The 20,714-nt window shown below is 37.9% G+C and overlaps 1 long non-coding RNA gene across 1 annotated transcript in view; it reads right to left on the bottom strand.

Annotated features, from left to right (window-relative positions):
- Positions 1 to 20,714, bottom strand: part of LOC147795451 (uncharacterized) — a 47,321-nt gene that overhangs the window by 7,202 nt on the left and 19,405 nt on the right. The window contains exon 2 of the long non-coding RNA XR_015423879.1: positions 18,860 to 18,981. This is a non-coding gene — a long non-coding RNA (uncharacterized LOC147795451). The remainder of the gene's footprint in view (positions 1 to 18,859; positions 18,982 to 20,714) is intronic.

The following is a 20,714-nucleotide window of genomic DNA, read 5'->3' as shown; positions in this document are numbered from 1 at the left end:
ACATACTTCATTTCTAACAACATTTAAGAATTTGGTTTTTATATGATACTGAAAAATTGGTTTTAAATACCGAGAAATTGGGGAAAATATTTCCCCTCTGAAAGATTTTCTGTTTTTTTAGCCTGATAATTTTTTGTTCCAGTTTTGTTACAGTTTGAAGAGTGCCCCAATAAGTAAACAATGAGAGAAATGAATTTTCATTTTCTTTTTGAAATTCTATGTAATGTCTTATTTTACATGTATAACACTTACTTTTTTATGTACGTCCGACACCAAAATGACATAGTTTTTTAGCCCCTCAGTGAAAACTTTAGCAAAAGACTGCCAAATTTACAATACAAAGCACAATGAGTTCATTCTTTCTAGACATCAGCTTAACTCCCCCAATTATTTTTTCAAATACTCAAAAATTGTGGAATCAATTGTGTACGTCCGACACCCTGTACATGTACAGTATGTCCGACACTGTCCTGAAGAACCATGCATTGCTGGCAATGCAATGCTTTTACACTGTACAGAAACCACTACCACCTCATTTGCATACACGGATATGAGGCCCCAACATTTTGTAAAAGTACCAAATACATGTAGGCTTCACTTTTGTTTTTTACTAATTTGCATAAATTTGACTATATGTATTTGGACATACACATCCTAATAAGGTTATAATTAGGGCCCAAAGCCATTCCACATGTGTCATGTATAGACAAACATGTGCTTTGCATGCATTCAGAAGTAAGTCATGTCAGTGTGAGCTTTGATGAAGACAAGTAAAGTTCTAGGTGTTGTATGCATGTATTGGTACATGTAATCCACATCAAGAAAGAAGAATTGTCAAAGACTAAACAAAGGTGTGTTTTTAATACCTTTGTTCAAGGTACATGTAAAATCAATTGGTTTCACTTGGTGTTGCTTGAGGAATTAAAGGGGGGCTTTCCCCCCAACAATCAGGAAAAGAGCAGCCAATATCCGGAAAAAGAGCAGCCAAAAGGTTTGTATCAACTTAAAGAGATTTTATTTTCTGTATTTTTTTGTGAAAAGAGGTCCGATGGCATTGTAAAAGGGAAGATTTTAATGGATAGTCAATGGGTGATTTTTGGGCTTTGTAGCGGACCGCTTGGATGGTTTCGTGTGAATCGTGTCCATGTTTAACGAACGGAAGAAAAAAAATAGTAAACATCTGAAGTCCCTCTTGAAATTGCAAAACGACAAATAATTTACACTTTTTAAGCTAAAGTCCATCACAAAAATGAACAAACTTAAAGAATAGCCTTGCCAAGTTCACGAAATCATCAGTGTTTCACGTTCGTTACACACCGGCACTTTCGACTTCGCCCCATTCGTATTAAAATTCGCCCCATTTGTCATCCAATAGTATGGGGGCGAGTTCGCAGTGAATTAAAAGTAAATGGAGCGAAGTTGATGTAACACGTAGGCAAGTGATGTTTACACTGATAGGGGAACTTGCCTTTGTGGAACCCCTGGGGTCTTGTTAGAGTTTTTTTTTATGTTTCTACAAATCAAGCCACTGCCGGTTATGTTAAAAAATTGTTCTATTTAAATTTTATTTTTCTTCTATCTTATTTCAGAAGCCAGAAAGGAGAAAAAGATTCAATGGTTGGATAAGATTATATGTCTGTAGATTCACATGTCCTTGTGAAAGAAGCTTTAGTAGTAATTAAATCAAAGATTATTCGATTTCAACCATTCCTGTTGCCATTTCTGTAATTTCAGGACCCCACAAGAGCCTGCCGATCGCCAGCTCACTGCAGGGGATATAGTTGTCGTCGCATTTGAGGATGCATGGTATCCAGGTGCCATCAAGCGCATCATTAGTGATTAACTGGCAGTTATATACTGCATGGATTGTCCAAATAAAAACAAGCAAAGTTTTGTTTGGGAAAAAGATCTGACCGTTAACAGGAAATTCATTCTGTGTGTTGTTAATCCAAGTTCACTTATTCCAGATCCATCTTTGCGTTACTTTCACTTGGACAGCAAAGAAGTAGGTAAAATTAATGCACTATACAGTGTCTATGCTAATAAGTATTTTTAATCGTTTATTGCCAAAAGTAGTTTTGTCTAAGTATGTCATCAGAGGTTTGTCTAAGGTCTGTAGTCAAAAGTTCATCAGTTTTTCAGCAAAGATGAGTCACCCAGGTGGCACGAACTGAATAAATTCAATGAAATTCATTTAATGAGATGTACCATGTTCTTCAGATGGGATCGTCAGTGTATAGCCTCCACAATGAAATACAGTTTTTAAGAAACAAGATTAGAATGAAAAATAAAATAGTCATTGACTCAATTTACTTGTTCCTCAGAATTGTTTAATGTTGGAAATGGTGCACATTTAAATATACATACATGTACTTAAGTTCACAATGTCAAAGATTCCAACTTCTGTGAAGCTCATGTGCAACCTTCTTGCATGCATATAGGGCATCTAAAAATAGGCTGAAGTGGCTTATCAGATATGTAGATCACAGAGATGCTCCCAAGAAATGAAAAAGCATTTGCATGTATTAACACCTGCACATAGTAACATAGGCAATTTTCTGAAGGTGAGGCAACTGCCTTGAGGGCTCCAGTAAAGCAAGTCATAATAAACTTGTCACATGAAATGTTAGCTTTGATTCGAAATTTTTGGTGTCCGTGTCATTTTTGTAACTAACGTTAAATTACAGGACAAAGATCTTTGAAATTGAGGGTATCTGTTCTTTGGTTGTCAATGATAATGTCCTCTTTGAACTACTTGCAAGCTTCGCAACCAGCTGTTTTCCTCAAGTCATCAAACTGCAAATCATTTAAAATTGTTGTGTGTGAAAAAGTACACTTGTTAACGTTAGTTACGGTGTCCACCTTATTAAGATATCGTAAAATTAGTAACAATTAACTTTTTTTTTAAAGATGACTTTCAGAAAGGAGGAAAAGCTTATCCACAACAATACAACTCCACATTGTTTTTCTTTGACTTTTATTATTGCATGGTTGACTGCAAAGTGGACACCGTAACCAACGTTAACTTATGAGGCCCCCCTCTACAGAAAGCACTGCATGGAAGAAAATTTCTTGGGCCGATTATCTTCCCATTGCTATTTTCTGATAGAGGGTGGTCCATTGTCATAATTTAAAAGTAAATTAAACACCTTTCACTAGATTGAATTTTTACCTATGTGTCCCATTTTTGTTAGCCAGTATTGTGCCCTTACACATATGCTTTCCATGGCATATACATGTACAGTATCTATCATGAACATACAATGTAAGACTGTAGTTTTAAAAGCATTATGCCATTAGTCTTAAATTTCAGTGAAAAGGATAATCTAGCCCATTCCTTTGATTTGGCAATCATCTAAAAGGGTATATAAACATCTACTCATTTAGCTTCTTTTTAGATTTTACATGTGTACTATAACCTGTGAAGTGTGAACTGGAAATCTTTAAAAATTGCAGCTTAGTACACACACAGCATTTGTCATACAAAAATGTTTAACTTCATGTTCCAAGACCAAAAGACCTTACAGGTACATGTATGCAATTGTCTTTTAATTTGATTTATTTATCCAAAGGATTGTCAACTGTACAAAATTTTTTAGTTTAAATGTTTGACAGTACATGACTTGTTTAAATGAGCAAAATTTGCATAAATACTTCTAGACAATATTTTCCTTCATACTGTTTCACTGAATACCCCATCATCCATTCCTTTCTAGTTGCTTTTGATGATTTTTGTATGGCTTGGCATTTTTTTTCGGTTCGGAAATTTACTAAAGCCTTGTGAAGGTATTTACTTTCTCTGAGTACATCCGACACCATGGTGTTATGAGTCAGTTTCTACAAGAATAATAATTCTGAGTGAGAAATTTTGTTATTAAATGAAACTAGCTGATGTCCTTAATCAAAATCAAAATCTGCTTCAGGATTATAAGTATAATAACACACACTGCTGAAGTGCCCAAAATGTACATATACATGTACATGTACGTCTGACACCGTGGAACTGCCCTAATGTTAATTCAAGCCAAAGCTCTGAATAGTCTTATTGGTAATTTTGTGAAAGCACTGTATGAGTGTCACCTAACTGGCTGATATGCAGTTAAGTCACTCTCTTTGCTCTATTAAGTTTTTATTAAGCTTTTACTACGAGTATACTTGTTTCTCGTTTGTGTTTGTGATTGAGCATCGTCTTGCTTTGATAAACTCTCTAAAACTTATACATGTATAATTGTTGATTCTACTGTCCTTTTTGTGAAATCCTCTGTTTGAGTGACTACAACATGTCAGCCATGTCACAATGCGTCTTCGGAAGAATCAACTCTTTTGTTCTTCGTATTTATGAAAGTACGGTATCAACGATTCACATCTGTGCCCTGGTACTCTATTATGGAACCGATGCAGTACTAATGGTGTGCTTGACTGTGCTTTCCTGAGTTCTTCGGATTTTACTAATATGGCGTAGTGTGTCGTCCATGATTGCCTTGGTTCATCATTGGTTGACTAGTTTCAAGTTATTTCTACTAACACTAACAATGTTGATGTTATAGGAATAACTGAAACTTGGCTGTCTCCTGATACCCCAAATCAATTGTATACCTTACAAAACTTTTCTGTTATCGAGGTAAAGGTGTGATGGTCACTCAGATGGTGGGGTGGTATTGTATACTAAACATCTTTTCAAGCCAAATTGTTGTCAGTACAGATTCCTAATGGAGTGGAGATCCTATGGTCAACAATGAAATCACCCCGACTGCCTCGCCAGATTTCATGTTTGATAGTCTGTATTGTGTACTATCCTCCTCGGAAAAATAATGCACAAGAATATATCGATCATATTGCTTTTACTATTGAGTCTCTTTAGTTGCAATATCCGGATGCTGGTATTTCTATAGCAGGAGATTTCAACGATTTAAATATTCAGTCAATTCTGGATCATAATGATTTTGCACAAGTTGTTAATTGCCCTTCATGGGGTGGTAACATATTGGAAAAGATCATAACCAATTATGCCAATTTGTATACCGATATTGACGTCCATGCTCCACTTGGAACGAGCGACCACAACTGCATACTTTGGGTCCCCTATCAGGATACCCATTGTACAAACGTAATGTTACAAACAAAACTTTCTGTCCTTTCAAGGAAAGTGGGTTGAGGTAATTTGGAAATTGGATAACCCATCATACATGGTGTTTTCAATTGGATGATCCTTCTGAGCAGTTTAGCATGTTACTTAATTCAATCAAGGAAAAACTTAATACTTACTTGCCAACAAAAACGATCCGCCTGCATAGAACTGATAAACCTCGGATTTCCTCCCAGATTAAAGCTTGTATACGCCAGAGACAACAAGCTTTCACAAATGGGAATCTTGTTTTATGGCGTCATCTTCGAAATAAAACAATACGTAGCATTTCTAAGGCTAAGGTGACCTACAGTACTTTAGTACCCGGGTTTGTAATTAAAAAACGACCAATCCCACTGCATGGTATAATCAGATTAAAATATTGACTGGTCGTGAGCAAGGTCCTAACCCGACTGTGATCCCTGGTATGGAATTTGGGGACACCCAACATCATTTTCGTTTGCTTGCCGATAGGATTAAGGAATATTTTTGTTCGGTGGCTTCAGATTTACCTCACCCTGACCAGCGTACTTTACTAACGTTCCTTCCAACGAATCAGGATGACTTACCAGAGATCCAACCTCACCAGGTATTTCGATCACTTAAACTTGGTAACTGGTGATGATTTAGCAGTGCGCATTATACACGAGTTCCCATATCAGTTGTGCTATCTGTTAACTCATATTTTGAATACCTCATTTACAAGTGGTCAAGTGCCAAATCAGTGTTGATGTTCTGAGATTGTGCCAATCCCTAAGTCACATCCTGCAACCTTGGAGAACTTAAGACCTATTGCACTGACTAGCCACTTTGCGAAAATTGCGGAATCGGTTATTGCCAAGTGGCTTTTGGAAGACATAGAAATGAGTATAGACCAAAACCAACACAGGAACCGCCGCGGATTGTCGACTTCACATTACCTTATTGGCTTACTTCATGAAATTTATACAAATGCAGAAAATCCTAAGGCAACGTCTACAGTGGTCTTAACAGATTTCTCGAAGGCGTTTGATCACATAGACCATAATGTTATAGTTCAAAAATTATTTCACCTCAATGTAAGGCCTACTATTATTAGTTGGATTTTGATTTTTTGGATTGTCATCGTCAGTATGTTAAGAATTTCGGGACTACAAGTAGGTCTGAATGGAGTACAGTTCATGCTGGGGTACCTCAGGTACCAAACTAGGGCCTATTCTATTTTCAATAATGATTAATGATGCATTTACCAATTCATCAATATCTGTCTTCAAGTACGCAGATGACTTAACCTTGGTAGATTGTTGGAGTCCCACATGACCGTCTGTTATTCAAGATGTATCGGTATTATAGGATTTGGGGATTGGTCTAATATCAATAATATGAGGTTAACACAAACAAATGCTAGAAAATGACAGTTTCCTTTTTGAAACAACCACGTTTATCAGTACCAATTTTAATTGGAGTTGATCAATTGAAGGAAGTTACTACTGCTAGGATCCTTAAAGTGGGAGGCACATGTTAATGAAATGATCAAGGAATGTAATGATAAATTATACATGCTAAAATGTCTTAAGCGTTTTGATGTAGCGGTGGCAGACATCATTACTACATGTATCTACTGTACATGTGTAAGGGTTGTAGTCGGCCAGTATTAGAATATGGTACCGTTGTTTTTAATGGAAACCTGTCAAAAGTCCATGTAAATAGGATTGAATTTATCCAAAAGAGGGCTTGTCTAATTATATTGGGGTGTAATTATTTTTCATACGATCCAGCTTTACAAGCGCGTGATTTACAGTCACTACAAAATAGAAGGGATAAATTGTGTACAGATTTTACACTGTCTTTGGAGAAAAGCGCAATTGGGACTAAATGGCTTTGTACAAAACAACCAATATCGTATGATCTGAGGAATACGGAGAAATATGTACAATACAGTAATAAAACTAAATGATTTCAAAATAGTGCAATACCTTCTACATGTATGATAAAAATTTTAAATGAGTTAATTGTTCTTAATATCAGTATTTGTGTTTTACGATTTAAGGTTTAATTTTTTATAATTATTTTGTAATATTTTAATGGTTTTTAAATTGTAAAAACTGTTCAATTCAGCCCAACGGCTGCCATTCATATTTTAATAACCATAATGAATGAATGGATGAAGGACCAAGGGGGTATTACCGCTAGATGTCATACTCCAGCCCGGGCAAGAAATCTATAAGCCATGTGGCAACATGACCAATGGGCCTTAAAGTTTACCAAATTTGCTAAATCAAAAGCCCAAAGCAAGACAGTTGTCACTGGAATCCCAATGGAATACCAGAGGCCTGCAAGAAACTGAGAGTTTGGAGGTGGGCCCTGCTGCGCAGAACATACGGCCAACTGGAAAAAGTCTCTGTCTGCCTAACGTCAGTACACCCACTCTACCCGGCACATTCCAACTGGGATATGAAAACTTTTGCTTTTCGTATGCTTTTCTTTGCACTGCGTAGATTTTTCCACGACAGATCAGCCAACAACGTATACATGTACTTTTTCCACTGTGGTACTCAATGTATGCAGGCTGGTAATAGTACCCATAGCTGGTATGGTACACATGTAGCCTTGAACTTCATATGACCAGAACAACAAAAGCATATAATGAGTTCAAACTTTGCATTTGTCATGATAAGGAGTGTCTTTACATGCCTGGTAGGTTTTTACAAAATCGAGCAAGGCACTGCTGAGTTCTTGGGGAGTGAATCCCCTTCCCCTCCTCTCCCCCCACTGAGTCTGTGGCACGGGCCAATATAACCCTGCTCTTTTAGGGTTAAGTATTTTCAGATTAAACAGTGGTACCAGTACATCTGTATGTATAAACTTTTTATGTTCAAAGCTGAGTTATTTACCATCCTCCATTCCTGCAGGCCCTACATGTACAATGGATAACAAATGTCCAACTTCTTCATTGCTGTGTTTTTAGTGATTGTCTTAGTACCATACAAGCTACACGTATTTGTAATCCCATACCTCAGAATAAAATTGTTTGTGACATCCAGCTACCTTCATTAACATTCAACATCTGGATAACACTGCGGCCATTGCAGTATTCCAGGTGATGAAAAAGCTGGCAAAATAGCTAAGTTAAGCACTAAAAAGCAAATGTCAGCCACCATATCCCCTTCTCTGACACCAAAATCAAACAAAGTCTTCAATCTGACCTCATACACACGTAGATGAATGGAAAAAAATCCACTTTCAGTTTTGACCCATACCATACTTGATCATTCTTTCACCCTTACCAACCAGGCCTGTAGGCTGGGAGGTTTGGGGGAACTTCAAAGGAACCTCCCGGCTCGCTTCTGAGTTCCGCTCGTCGATTTCTTTTCAATAAATATATATTTTTAATATACATGTACCATTTTCGGAATATACGCTGCTTATACATTGATTCTCACACTGAAAATGTCCCTGCGGCTTATACAGCAACATTTGAAGAAAGAAATCAATCACTAAACACCAAGCCATGCCTGCGCAGCCTAGCCTGGGCCACTGCCGCATGGCCAGCCATGCCTGCGAAGCGGCGCAGCGCTCCGGGCGCCCTGACAAGTCAGTTATGTTTTCGTTGGTCGTCATCGACATGTACAGTGTACATGTACATTAGCTGAACCCCCTTTCACTTCACTTTATTTCCAGATAATATGCAGAGGTAACGATGGTACATATTTAGTTGATGGATGGAAACCCCTAAGAAACATACATGTATATGTACATGTATGCTTGTCGAGTGGAGGCTCCATGGACACACATGACAACACTACAGAAACTACAGACAAACATTGTTACCAATTAACAGCAAAAAATAAGTACATATAGAAAACTAGAGGTTTTGTCTGTCTTAAGGACAGAGCAAAGGACTTTTTCGCATTTTTTTTTTCTTAAGAAAAGGGCATTCCTTCATTTGGGATACTACCACATTTGATTTCTCACTTCTTACTCAAACATCTATCCAAGAGTTCCTAAAGTTTCTAATATTATTTTTGGTGACCCCATTGTGACGAAATATTCGAACCCTTTCGGACCTTAGGAGATATAACAAATTAAAGTTTGCACCCTTTACATCATGTCACCTTGCCTGTTGCACTTCCCATTCTAGCTATCTACGAATTTTCAGCCCAATCAGGCATGAAGTTCACCAGATATAGGGCTGTAAAGAATGTACCTTTAATGTCACATGACTAGTCACATGATGAAGTCCTTACCATATCAGGTCAATGTTCGTCTAGAGCTCTTCCCTTTCAAGATATCTGTAAGGTTTGAACCCAATCAGACATGTACCTCACGGTATATAGTGCTGTGAAGAATGCACCTTCAATGTCAAGTGACTTTTCACCTGATGACGTCATCGTCAGGAGGTCAATCATCGTCTAAATCACTTCCCTTTCAAGATATACATGTATGCAAGGTTTGAACCCAATTGGAGCAACATTCATCTGCATATGCAGGGTGCAATAATATGAAACAAGAAAGACGCATCCAGAACAGCAAGGTTTCATACAATACATGTATATCATATGCAGACGCAGCAAAGGCTATCAAAACAGACATCTCAATAAACCCAAAGCATCATCCACCCAAATCTACTCCTGCAACACAACCAATGGCGACCCCTGAGGTAAAATCCACAAGTCATGACAACCCAAATAGAACAAAAACTATTAGGTCAGCAGACCTATTCAACCTAGAACTACTGTACTCTCCCCTTGAAACAAAGAAAGGATGCCACTACCCAAACTGAACAGGCAACTGCAACACAAACTGAATCCACACATCAGTGCCTTTGTAGTGCAGTCAATATCCTAGAACTACTCACTGGAGTAATGCAAATAATGGATACATGTACCTTCAAGAACAAAGACGAGAGAGTAGCGGCAACTAAATTTCTTATCGACCACCGTCGTCCCGAACTTGAAGAACTCAAAAAACACAAAGAAAAGCCTGGCAGATGCAGATCAACTCCACAGACTCCATCCAGCCCAAAGAAAACAGATGCATCAAAATCTCATGAAAAAAAAAACAGGAACACACTCATCTAACCAGTCAAACGCAAGCCAACTCCCCAAAAGTAACATAAACACAACATCATGAATATTTACATTTTGATGACAGGTTTACTTATCTTACAAAGGAATGCACAATCCCTTCTGGCTCACCAAAAGGAACTAAAAGAAATCATTTACTCTTGGCCTACGATCAAGAAACCAGACATCATTTGCATTCAAGAAACTTGGTTGAAAGAGAATAAAAATTTCAGATTAAGTGGCTACAATATCTACCGCCATGACGGAAACAACTCAAACTACATGTAAAAAAGTGGTGGTGGATGTGCTTTTTTTGTAAAACATGGAGTTGCTTCCAAGTACAAAACGGGTTCCAATATCCCTCTGGAGTTCCAAATAGGTAAAATTTACGATGACTGTAGAAATATAATTAACATCACCAATGCTTACAACCCTTGCTCCACACTAGACTTCAACTCACTTAACCAAATCATGGGAAACACTGACAAGCCTTGCATAATTTGTGGCAACTTTAATGGACACAACCCACTATGGGGTAGCTCTAAACTTGATCATAATGGACAAATGTTGATGATATCATCTCTAACAACAACTTGGTCTGTCTTAACACTGGAGAAGGTGCCAGAGTTAACTCATCACGCAGTTCCCTTTCATGTACATGTATCCCTTGCCTCCCCTTGCATAGCCTCCAAATGCAAATGGACCATTCTAAATAACACGATGGGGAGCGACCACTGTCCGATCACTATTGAAATTAATCACCGCATTTATAAAACCAGTAACCACTGTACACCTCGGTGGTCATTTAAAAAAGCTGATTGGGGCAAATTCGCAAAAGAATGCAACTGTCTTATCAGTAAGCCAGACAGCACAGCCAGTATTGATACTACATACGACAACTTCATTCATGAACTTGATTGCGCAATGTCTAGTTCTATGTACCTAAAACCAAACCTAGTCCCAGAAATAAACCACCTACCACTTGGTTGAATGACGAATGTCAGAAAGTTATACAAAACAAAAAGGAGGCTTTAAAAAAACTGAGAAAAACTAGTCTCCCATCTGATCTAATAAACTACAAAAGAGCCTGTGCTATTGCTAAGAAAACCATCAAAGTTGCAAAAAGAAAAGACTGGGAACAATTTTGCAACGACATTAAGCCAAGAACTAATACTAAACTTATCTGGAACAAATTAAATGTATTGACCCTTCTCACAAAAAGACCAATATTCCAGTCATTAATTATGATGGTAAAAACGTTGTCACTGACAAAGATAAAGTTGAGACCCTTGTTGATAATTTTGCTAAAATCAGTAGCAATGAAAACTACAACCCCTCTTTCATCAACACCAAAAATAGAGGCGGAAAGCACTTTCAAGTTTCAAGACAACAATGATGGAGTCCTTAATGAACCTTTCAACACTGACAAATTGAATCATGCCATTAATGCTTCCAAACGTACAACACCGGGAAAAGATGAAATCAGCAATGCGGTTATCAAACATTTGCCCATTAAAATCAGGGAATACTTACTCATCATCTTCAACATGATCTGGTATACCTCCCAATGTCCTAAGCAGTGGAAAGACACTATTCTCATTCCTATCCTCAAACCAGGGAAAGATCCAGCCAGCCCTTCATCCTACCGCCCAATAGCTCTCACCTCCACCTTATGCAAACTAATGGAACACATGGTTAACTCCCGCTTATTGTGGTACATGTATATAGAAACACATGACCTCTTCAGCCAGCAACAGAGCAGCTTCCGTAAAGGACGTAGCACAGAAGATCACATTCTTAATCTTGAGTCGTCCATTAACAAAGCCTGTGCTAACAAAGAAAGTACTCTAACAGTCTTTCTTGACATTGAGAAGGCTTACGATCTGCTATGGCATAAAGGGATCATAATTAAACTCCAAGCCATGGGCATATACATGTACATGTATGGGCGAATAACCTGCTGGATTGACAATTTTCTCTGTGATAGAAAAATCCAGGTTAAGGCCAACAATATTCTCTCTACTGAAAGAACCCAGGAAAATGGTGTTCCCCAAGGCAGTGTCATTAGTCCTTTGCTTTTCAACATTGCAGTGAACGCTCTTTCCCAGCACCTTCCTAACGTCAAAGTTTCCCAATATGCAGACGACATAGCCATGTGGAAGTCTAACAGGAACACCTCTTACCTCAAGAAAATAATCCAAAATAGTCTTGATAATATTCTCACTTGGTGTGAAAAATGGGGTTTCAAATTATCCTACCCTAAAACTATTGCAGTTTTATTCACGAACAAACAGAAAACCAACATCTCTCTCTCTATCCAGAACCACTCGATCCAATTTTTACAATCAGCCAAATTCCTGGGCGTTACCTTTGACAGCAAACTTACGTGGAAATTACATACATAATATTGTCATGGAATGCAAAAGAAAACTTAACCTCCTGCGCTGTATTAGCGGAACCACGTAGGGCGCTGACTGCAAGACACTTTATCAGTTACACTCAGCTTTAATCCAACCAATTCTTGAATGTGGATGTGAAGCTTTCAACTCCGCTTGCACTACCATGAAACAAAAATTGGACAGCATACAATATCAAGCTCTTAAAATCTGTACAGGGGCTCTCCAAGGTACCCCTCTCTTCAAGCTTCAACTAGAATGTGGCGACCCTCCACTGAACCTCCGTCGTCAATTCTTGAGTGACATTTACAGCATCAAAATGAAGGCTCACAAAAACCATACAAATCAGTATATTGATCAAGATAACTGGCAAAATAATTACTTTAATGAGAAATGGAGTCAAATGCAACACAAAACTCCTTTTGAAGCCAGAACTACTAAATATGATATTGTTACATGTACCTTCCCTTTGACTAACAACTTCCCATATTGGCACTATTACAATCCTAACATATCTACAGAAATCTTTTCCCAGATCTCATACAATGATGACCCAAACATGCGAGGAAGTATCAGCAAAGAAGTTATTAATACAGTTTGGCACAAATCACTTCGGATCTACATGTACATGTACATGTACACTGATGGATCTTTTAATCCTGACCTCAACACAGTTGGCTGCAGTCTGCATATTCCCCAACTTAACTACTCCAAAAATGTCAGACTTAACAACGGTATCTCTATTTTCACAGCTGAACTTTTCGCCATCCTCTTAGCCGTGGAATGGATAGAAACCGTCAATCCACTTCACTCTTGACTGTTTAAGTGCCATCCAAGCTATTGCTAACCCCCTGCCCCAGAATAAGATTGTCTGTGACATTCGACATACCCTCATTAATATTCAGCACCAAGGAAACGTTGTTGTATTCGAACAGATTCCAGGCTATTGTGATATTCCTGGCAATGAAAAAGCTGACAAATTAGCTAAACTAGGAACAAAAAACCAAATGTTGACCATCACATCCCTTTCTCTGACACCGAAATCAAACGCTGTCTTAAAAATGATCTCATACATAAATGGAAAAAGTCTGTCCAAAATATTGACCCTTTTAAGCACCTTCAGCTTGACCCTTCCTTTACCTTTACAAAATGGGGCAAAGGACGTACACAAGAAATTAAACTACATGTACATGTACACTTCCAATAATTTTTGCGATTCTTGCGGCACTATCGATGACGTCAAACATTTCCTGCTTGAGTGTAATAAGTTCAATACACAGAGACAGACCCTCCAGAAAACACTACATGTACATGTAGGTTTAACTGACGCTCAAATGAATCTCACACAATTGTTAGGGCAAAAACATTTTTCCCATTCAATCCTAAAATACATCCATAATTGTAATGTCAATATCTAACTTTCCCTTTAGAGTGTTTACTCCTCCTTATTTTGAGATTATTGCGCGTGTGCGGGAGAGGGGGACGCCAATGGTTGGCTGGACACAGTGTCGCCTTTCATCACCTGACGATGTTGCGGACCTGCGAAGAACCCAGCGGGGCCCGGGCCCTTAATTTGCATGGTGCACGGTCCAACCTTGCAGGGCACCAGCGACACTGCATGTTCCGAGGATCATTGGCATTCCCTCTTCTCTTGCTCACATGTTAATGCAGTTCTGTTGTAGCATTTTTTAATGTCCTTTTCTTTTTCCTTTCTGGCTCTCATAATATCCACTCTTTACTGTCTGATCAAGTGTCTTTGGCTATTTGAATTTCTAGCCGTACTACCACATGGCTAAGCGACCTTTTGCTAATGGCATAAAGGGCACTAGCTTATGCCATACATGCCGTTAATTCTACAACAACAACAACAACCCAATTGGACATGTACATGTACATGTACATATGTTACATGTACTTCAGGAGTTTTAAATAGCGCACCTCTAATGTCACGTGACTCGTCTGCTGATGACATTGTCATCACATGAGGTCAATCTCTGTTTATAAACCTTCCCTTCCTAACTATCTGCAAGGTTTCAACTCAATTACACGTGCAATGCAAAATACAATACAAAACATTATTGTTATCGCGGAAAGTGCACAGAATAGAGAGTTTAAACATTTGTCCCTTTTGGCGTTCCATACAATGCGATAAGCTCCCAGCACCACATGCTTGGCATTTTGCCAGGTCCTGAGTATATGCCTTACGTCAGTGTGCTGCCGGCCACACGTTACAGACAGATATTGCGAATCTACGCATACAGCATAAAGGGATTTTCGTGTTCGCAAATAAAGAGGTTTTCATCATTCCTGCTTCATCTGTGTGAAGTACACCACTTACATGTATCCACTTAAGGCAGTTGACTACAATGTTTTAGCATCTAATGAACAATTCAAGCTTAAATCTTTTACGGTTGATTTTTTACCAAATTTCAAAAAATAAAAGAACTTTTAATCATAACTTCCGATCTGATGACGTCATCGGCCCCAAATTTCATACATGTGTTGACTGGGTGAAGATCCTCATACACGTCAATATTTAGGCAATTCAGACAAACTTCGCCACAGACATCTACTCAAAATTCCGGTTTCAGAATTTTTAACCTGTCACTAGAGGGCGCTCAATGATTACATGACGTCATCAGTAGATGATTTGAAGAATACTACACCCCCACCGACTAACACCATTGAAAGCAAGTTGATACCTATTACCAATTCTAAACATTAAGCCCACTTCGGGTTTCGTCCAGAAGGAAAGGTCACATGATTTGACCCACACGAGATAAATTGAAGACCCATTTTTACTCTGGCACTTCCCGCAAACAGAATTTGGCGGAAGGCCACAGTTGATTTTTATATGAATTGTTACAACATAAATATAACATTTAAATATTCAAAATGTAATAATAAATCACTTGGTGACGTCATCATGACGTAATTGTTTTGGTATTATTTTTGCCTTAAGGTCTGTGCTTGGTGTAACTCTGATGAGGATCGAAGATACATGTAGTTAAGTTACCCAAATGATGGCTCAAAAATGTGTACAAAGTCAATGGGCTGAAAAAGATATTAAAAAATCAATAATAAATCACTTGAAGACGTCATCATGACGTCTTTGTTCTAGGACCATCTACATGTATACACAAGGGTCCTTCATTGATGTAAGTTTGATGAAGATCCAAAGTTGCTAAGGTGGATGGTGGAAGAAACGTGTACAAAACAAAGGGGATTTGGGGAGAAGAAGTTGGAAGAAAAAAAAACACAACAGAAGTAATGCCTTTCTCGCAACTGATACTGTATTAGACATATTCATTTCACTGATATTAGACATATTTTTGCCATCAAATAAACTTTTTAAATTTGGACACACTGTTTCATTATCCACGCAAAGTTTGTAATTCAATATACATCAGTGTCAAAGACTTGGAATGAATTCGGCTAAGACTGGCCAACAAAATGTTCACTACTACTGGAAAGCTTACATGTATTTCATTAGAAACAAAATTTCATCACTGGGAGTGATCGTGAAATCTCGAATAAAATACACCTTTATACAAATGTCATAATAAAAATGATTCAAACAAAACACAAAATCTTACAAACAGCTTGGCTATTTATTCCTAAAAGAAGTCCAGAAGAAAGCGTTTGATCAGGCGCCAGGTCAAGAGCAAATTCACACCAGGCCAATTTACCACACGCCTTGAATATTGAAAACTGAAGTATACAGTACAAGTCTTACATGCATCCTTCAGTTCACGACAAACATGTACATTGTACATGTAACTTGTCTTGTTCCAAAGCACAGCATGATAAGCCTTTTTATAAAAAAATGTGGTTATCACGTGCCAAAGGTTCAACTTTGGAGTTGGACAACCCCCCCCCCAGTTTCTGGTCAGGCAACGGGCCTGCAACCTGGGAAAAAGATGCCAACAAGAAAGCCATCTATATGTACATGTAGATGTACATACATAATAAGGCAATTCCTTGGTAACAGAATTACATTTCAGAACAAAATTGACTGTTATATGTGTATTTTCCCTGTTATGAATTACAACATGTAGTTGTGTGACCTTCCTGATTGCAAACACTTCAATAAGGTCATGTTATACATGTACATGTAGTCCTACCATCAAATATTAAAATATTGAAACATCCTACAAGAAGAAAAGTCCAAGGCCAAGAATGTTTCAGTAGCGGAATTACGTTAGTAAATATGAAGCATTTTTTTCTAACATAATTTTTAAAACAAATTCTATGAAATCTGTAACATAGAGGCCACAGGTACCCATTTATCTTTTTCCACTGTACCTATAGCTCCAACTTTATTGTAGCAACAGTTTTAGGGTATTATACTTACAAATATTCCATACTCTGTCATTTTTCAAAAAAAGGCAGTGGTAACGGGATTACAAAAAATGGTAAGGGAATTACACAAGTGAAATGTACATGTACATGTACCTTGAAAAGTGCCAATTCTTGAACAACAATCTTTCTTTTTTTAACAATTTTTACACCGGTACATGAAGCAACAAGGGTGTATTGGAAAAGAGCATGAAATTTCCAACTTCTGAACCCCGAGTTGTGATCAGAAACAAGGCAGTTGCTTCAAATTACATCTGTCAGCTTCAAACTGCTTAATCTTGCTTTAGTTTGTGGGGTAGGACTTGTTCCATGTATCCAACAGCATACATTAAACATGGTCACAGAATTACACAAACCAGGAACACTGAATAACCTAATGTGCTGTGAAATCACAATATAATTGTCCATACATGTACATGTGTACATGTATACAAGTAACATGTATGCATGTACATGTAGAACTGTAATGCAGTGAACTACAATGCAGACATCTAGAGTGATTTGATCTCAACCATATTTAGCTACATGTACGTGTACAATGTACATGTACATGTAAGTCATTGTAAGTGTAGTTAACAACAGTTGGACTGAACATATTCAAATGCAATGTAGTTGACCATTTCTAGGTCAACCTTGTGGCACCAACATCTGGGGCATGGTCCAAAGGTAAAATTTCAGTAGTTGAAATATAAGACTTCCAAAAGTAAACCAACAAAATGTCAAGAAAAAAAATTGCCTCAAATGTTTTTAATCAATCTTCCCATGTTTATGGAAAAACACAAACACGTTTTTATTTATAGCTTGGCGTGTACACTTGTAGATTTTGAGAGTTGACATTTGGTGCTTGATTTTATCTGTAAAATTACTCATCCAAAATAAATCTTGACTTTTGGCTGTTAAAGCAAATGCATCTAAACCTGTACATTGTAGACCAATACAACACTAAACGACACTGTAAATATGTTCAGTTCTTTTGTCCAACTAGTCTTTCATTTTAACATGTCTTTGAACAGTGGAAACACTGGCGGGAAATTTTAAAATGGTGGCCATCTTGAAAAACATGTTCTTTTTACTTTGCCTTACTTTCAAAAACATTTTTGGCTCTGTGCCATTTGCACGTTTATTGACAACGCACAGTAAACTTTATTTTCATTCTATCAGCTTTAAATTTGCCATTTTTCTCAACTCCCATACGGAATTGCCCAAAAGACTTTGCCTAGGTACATGTACATGTATCTGTAAAGTACTCAAAATTCCTCCATAACAAATACCCTGATAACAGCATTTGTGATTCATGCGGTACAATGGAAGATTTCATGCTGGAGTGTAAAAAGTTCACTCTTCATACACAGTCTCTCCAAAAGACACTTGGCTTGACAGATAATCAAATGACCCTCAAACATTTACTGTGAAAATATTACACAAGTTTCTTCAAATCCAAAGTTCTGTTCAGTCAAGTGCTGATGAAATGAAATCTGAATGTGTTGATGACACGTTGTACTTTGAGTTGATTGGTTTAATTGGTTTAAACGGAGATACCGCTCTTTACAAAAGAGTGCTTTAAATCAGTGATTATTGTTCAAATAAGTCATTGGATTGAAACTGTGATTAAAATCAGTGCTCAGGTGATTTTAACCAACATGGTTGGTTGAGATGCACAAGCCAAAAAAGACCATCCCTCTGAGGTAATTTGAACTGTTATCCACACATTTCTCAAGATGAGAAAGACAAGTTTGATGAATGGGGAACAAAGGAAAATTTGTGCAACTGACCAAAAATATATAAACTAAAACTTTTCCCTCTTATTTTTGTGACTGACATGACTGAGACAAAGGGAAAATAAACTTTCAGGATTCATGAATGAAACTCAAGTACTTTTCACTGATGAACTGTAATGAAAATCCTATACTGCTCAGGAATGGAAATAAACTTACCAATTTTTGGATGCATACATTGTAGCTCTTCTCTTATTCAATTAGTGATGTCGTCTTGAAAGGTTGATGGCAAAGAGATGAATAAGTAGGAACAGGCTTGATGTTAACTTCTTAACAGCTGTCTAGGTAGAAAATGGCAAATTACAGTGGATTCAATTATTTACTAAAAAAAAGATCATTTACCAAGATTTTGTAATCTAATTCTTTCTGAATACATCACCTGTACCGACTAGAATTGGATTTTGATGCATTGTATTATCTCCTGCCTGTCAGTGTTTGTCAGTGTGTATCATTGCCAAAACACATTTTCATGTCTTGTATTGTCCTATGTTATAATACATGTATGTATGTCTGTCAATAGCTTAGGGTACAAAGGAAAATTTATGCTTCACCCTTTACCTACATGTGCATGTAAATGTTGTTCTTTAACGTGTGCTTTATCTTTCTGCTTGACATTGTACATTCTAAGGCAAACTACTGTAAAACTTAATTCATCTTCTACTCTGTAACCATGGTATGAACAACATTAAATAAACATCAATCAAACTATAAAACAAAGGCTAATCAATAAAGACCACTGGTTGTAACAGAAGTCTGAAGACCAAATACATGTAGTTGGCAACCAAGTCAAGACTCAACCCAAAAGACTGCAGGAATCACAGAATTTTTCTCAAAGATACCAATTTGTCGGTGTCTGCACTTCCTACATGTATATCTCGCCAAACCCTAAATGGTGGCAACACCATGACCTACATGTACATGTACTTGGTGAATATCAGAAATAGTTTAATAGAGGCAACATGGTCCTCTTGTTACATCACTGATGATTGTAACAAACCACAAGAATCCAAAAAGATGTTGTTCTGTGAGGGATGTCTCAATTGGCTCCATATTGAGTGTGTTTCAAAGGTTGGAATATGAAGTCAGCTGCTGAATGCCAGTCACTGGATGTGTCTGCAATACAAGAGCTGGGAGACTTGGCCTTTGAAACCTTATGGTCCAGTGGTAGGAATTCCTGCATGTACAGTACCGCCCACATGTAGGTCCGTTTCCTCGCGAGCAACGAGCGAGCGCGAGCGAGGAAATTCTGTAACGAGTACGAGGCGCCTCGCAAGCTAACGAGGGGCCTCGCAAGGGAAGCCCCTCACTCGCGAGTTTATAACTAGTGGATTACGATCTAAACGAGGGACTCGCTCGTTGCCAGGTTGCGTGCCGGAACACAGCGAGTAGCCCTCGCTCGTAAAGCTGTTCGTAGTTGGGCAATGCGGGTTATCAACGTCAGTCATGCAGTGCAAAGAACGGTGAAAATGTGCCAGCAGCCTAGCTGCCTGGGCGCGGCTTCAACGGACCGGAAATCGGTTGGGATAAAATAATACGCTCGTGTCTGACACATCGTAGTTAAGCTGAACGATTTTTTTTCACTTATATTACTGTTCCCATTTCGAAAACGGATCTGTCAATTAAAATTGTACATTAAAATTAATTGTAAATTATATCGGTCTTTCTCTGGGTCAGAATTTGTTATTAACATTCTTCATTAAAAAGCGCTCAACAACCTGTATATTTAAGGAAATAGAATATTTACTGCAAATAACAAAATGACATTTCCTTCCCCCATCATTCAACTCTTCCAACTGCTTCAGATTTTTTCCCAGCTTTATCAAGTGAGTGTCTGTTGTGACTTTATCTGGCTCTTGGAGGTGTCAACAGAATATGTGCAGCGGTTGCTACTATGGGAAGTCAATTATTATCTACAAGATATTATCATGGACTCCATGACATTAAGGAGCCGCCTTCAGAAGTTCAGATCCTACACGAATTAGTTTATTTGTAACTTTTCTCATAATTACAGTCG

This window comes from Acanthaster planci, unplaced genomic scaffold (assembly GCF_054643075.1).
Source record: "Acanthaster planci isolate LZ-2023a unplaced genomic scaffold, COTS_SCS Contig24, whole genome shotgun sequence".
Taxonomy (NCBI): Eukaryota; Metazoa; Echinodermata; class Asteroidea; order Valvatida; family Acanthasteridae; genus Acanthaster; species Acanthaster planci.
Note: the sequence above shows the minus strand (reverse complement) of the source record. Positions and strands in the feature narration are given on the sequence as shown.